At 38.8% G+C, this 3,979-nt stretch overlaps 1 pseudogene; it reads right to left on the bottom strand.

The window, feature by feature from the left end:
- Positions 1-2,275: 2,275 nt before the first annotated feature.
- LOC139954839 (uncharacterized) lies at positions 2,276-3,597 on the bottom strand (annotated as a pseudogene).
- Between the last annotated feature and the right edge of the window lie 382 nt (positions 3,598-3,979).

Here is a 3,979-nt window from a genome sequence, read left to right as displayed (position 1 = left end):
AGATGGTGTAGATCGGGGGGTAGATGAAGTTGACGGTCCTTCCTCACACAGCACATCGTAAATTATCTGTAGATGATTTAAATAAAACAACTTTGATGTAACAAATTTTCTTCATATGACAGACTATGTACCAGCATCTCATTAGAGGCCATGCCATAAATATTTTGGTTATCTTGCTCTGTATGCATTGACATCAAAAATAAAACATGACATTAAAAAACTATTGGCAAACATCTAAAGAGATTACACTTGGTAGGTCACTGCAAATTCTGAGCGGCTCATTCCCACACACCACTGCTGGTGAACCATATATGTTAGGGGCTTTCCTTATTATAAAGAATGGACAATGAATGTTAAAAATGTATGCAACAATTGAATATCTCAGGCTTGTACTGTATTTTTTATGGAAAATTATAACATGCTTGTTGCACAACTTCTTCTCCATGTGTTTTTAAAACAGGTGGGTGACAGCCAGTGACACCGATGCTCATAATTACCATACTTCTTTTGCTGAGTGCATAGTTAACAGTTCATACTACTACAGTAATCACCAAAAAGTATTGCAATAATATATCTTGTTATTCCATATACACATGCCTATGGCTACAGTAACCGTTTGTAAGGCAAACAAAGTTTGTGGTTATGACAAATCAGACAGAACTTAGAATATCTTGAAAGTGTGGGGAAAAGTGAGCCGGTCATATTTATTGTATTTTATTGCCCAGTGATTGTCTCTGACAATGACCAATTGAATTGGTCAATTCTTCTCTGGCGAAAAAGCCAATTCTTCCCGGACAAGGACTAGTGGCATTAGGTCTGCGCTAAATGCCCCAACTAATGAGGGCCCAGGGCTGTACATCATTATACATCACCGTAATCCATATGTAATCTGAACACCAGCTGCGAACTTGTACGCCTAGGCAACTGAGTAGTGTACATCTAGGCTAAGTTGTAGCCAGTACTGTAGTAGCTGATAGGCTCTGATATGGTGTAGACCGGCTACGTCTGTTATATTAGACCTGCATTATTGTACTATTAATTGGGGTAATGCTTCCCCCTCTTTACTTCAAAAGAGAGCTGTTAGATTAATTTGTGATGTTTCATTTAGGGAGCATAGTGCACCTTTATTCTATGAGGTAAAATTATTATCAATAATTGACATATATTTATACCAATAGACACAATCGGCGACCGGCGTCACGTGACCTATAGTGGGTATACAATGTAAACAAACCAAGTGCGGTGTATGGCAACAACATGTATTCCCTCATGAAAAATTCTCCTTATGGGTATTACGATCAGGTCCAAGGACAATTAGCAATCTCAGGGTTATCATGGTGTGACTTTGTTGTATATTTAAGTGATTCACATGAGATGGCAGTAATAAGGATACTGTTTGATGAAGAATATTGGAATAGTTTGTTAAGTAAATTGAACAATGTTTACGTTAAGTCTCTTCCATTTATCAGCTCTCTGTCAACATAGAAAAGAAAGTGGAAAACAATCTGATTTCTGTGTTTAATCCATTCCATTTATCAGATCTATGTGAAAATGTGCTTAAAAAAAGAAAGCTGTATATATGTCTACTACAGTTGTATTTATTTGACAAAATAAATAAATGAAAACCAGGTTGACACCGAACAAACAGTATTATTGTAAGTTTAATTCATGTATTCAACACAATAACTATCATGTACTGAATAGAGTATACCATCTACAGTATGTCATCTACAGAAACAAATTCTTTTAAACACTACCTTGAGTTGATAGAATAATGTATGGTGCCTGGCAAGAGGAAAATTATTGCAGTTACATGAAAATATCCAATAACTTGACTAAATAATACATGTAGAAATGTTGGCCTAGCTGGCTGAATTTCTTCATGTGTAATCTGGGGGGAGGGGGGCTGCTCTGACAAAGACAAATAAAAAAGATGACAGTATGCAGGGGTTATTATCTGTGATGGTAAACTTTATGAGTGTACGCATGACCACCCCCCCCCAAAAAAATCCTTGATCTGCCCCTGGTAATAAATACAACATGCGCTTTTTACGTGACCCGCCATGCGGGATACAAAACGTCACGGCCAAACGGCACTACCGAACCATCCCATTCTGACAAACGAAACTAAGGTCTAGCGAGCCAAAAAAACATGCGCCCGCCGACCTGCAGAGACAAAACGCCCAACCACCCCCCCCCCCACTGAAACATTCAAAAACGTACAGAAGGACGACCCGCACGCAGCGCGGGTCGTCCGACTCATTGGGAGATCATTATGGTTTCACCGCAAAAATTACTGGATAGTATTTCCACGATGCAAAGTTAAAAATCCTACTTTACAATCCTACTCCTAGTCCTACAATCTTATACTTTGGTTTATAGCACCTGCATTTTAATAATATTTAAAAAAAAAAAGAAGAAGAAAAAACTGCATTTTAAGGTACAGCCAATAATAATTACACTTGAGAAAGCAAGATTTGAGCCGGACAGATCATCAACATAAACAAAATGTAAAATCACTTGTCTCCTCCATCAGAAATAACAGGGTTCTGGAAGTTTGAAATCAAACAAGCTACTGTCCAAATTTGGTTTATAGTTCCAAACATGGATACATGGATCAATGACTGGAAAATTCTGAACCTTTTGACTTGTCCACTGGTTCTTTCTACATGGATTCGATGTTGTGCCACATTCTGAGCTCGTATGATGTTTTTTTCACTGAAGCAACCATTTTCCCTCAGGAAGGGGGAACATTTAGTTTTAAGGCAAGTTCTTGAAGGTCTTCTCCAATATTAAAACCTCGATCGGCCATGATACCGTCCCCTGGCAGGATTTTTTGACATTCAAGTTCATTTTTAAAGCAGTGAGAAACCCGCTTCGCTTTACTATTTCTTTATCGCTTATTGGCCCTTCGAAAAGTTGCGAAACAAACATCACGCCACCCATTGGGTCTACGCCAATCAATGACTTTAGCGTAGTGTGGTGCTTATAGTTGCTGTAGCACTCACTCTGTTTCTGAAGTGAACTTAGCACTTGGACAGTTAGTTCAGTGGCATCTATGATTATGACCGTGTCTTTATATTTTTCTTGAAATTCCTTAGGTGACTTTTCGATGATTATGTCTCTGTGTGGCCAAATGTTCAGTGTTCCCAGTGCTACGTACAGTAGATTTATCCATGTTATTATTTTGTTTGACACTGTACTGTTAGAAATGTTGAAGCGTTCTGCAAGGTCCAGATTTTTTGCCCCGGTTCTTAACTTCATAAGGGTTAACAAAAGTTCATTTTGCGCTGTGATTTTATATGAACTGTTTTGAATTAAATCTTTCTCTTCATCTCCTGCATCATGAAATTCATATAACGATTCATTAAGTAGCTGTTCAGTATCAATCAGTCGATGTTTACTCGCTTTGCTTCCCCAGTAGATCACATCTTCATTGTCCAAAGTTGGACAAACAAACCTTAAGAACTGCTTGAACCTCTCATATGATGCCATCCCAGTGAAATGCATAAATAGTTCATGCTCGATCCTTTCATTCTTACACTTAGAGAGTAAAACTACGACAATCCCCCCTGCGCACATGTCGCGCGATGGTTTGTTATGATTCTGTACCCACTATACGTCACGTGACCACCGCTGCTCGGAGTCGCCGATTGTGTCTATTAGGCATTCCATAATTACTAGGCAGACATATGGTGTAATAATAATACAGTAATAAACTAACAATAATACACAGTGCATGTGTTATGTGGAAATTACATAACGAAATGCCCAAGGACAGGGCTAGGCCTAGCCTAACAACCTAGCCTGACCTAGTAAGTAAAGTAATATAACACTGGCAGGAGCTACCGTCCCTTAGCTCAGGCTAGTCGTATCGTCACAACAGCAAAACTCACCTGTCTTCTCTGTGCTTCTTCACTTCTCCTGACACTGCTGGGTCTCTCTTTTCATTTTTGTTTTAAAGGTGAAAATCGTTGGA

Source organism: Apostichopus japonicus, chromosome 17 (genome assembly GCF_037975245.1).
Source record: "Apostichopus japonicus isolate 1M-3 chromosome 17, ASM3797524v1, whole genome shotgun sequence".
NCBI lineage: Eukaryota > Metazoa > Echinodermata > Holothuroidea > Aspidochirotida > Stichopodidae > Apostichopus > Apostichopus japonicus.
This window is presented reverse-complemented; position numbering and strand designations above follow the sequence as displayed.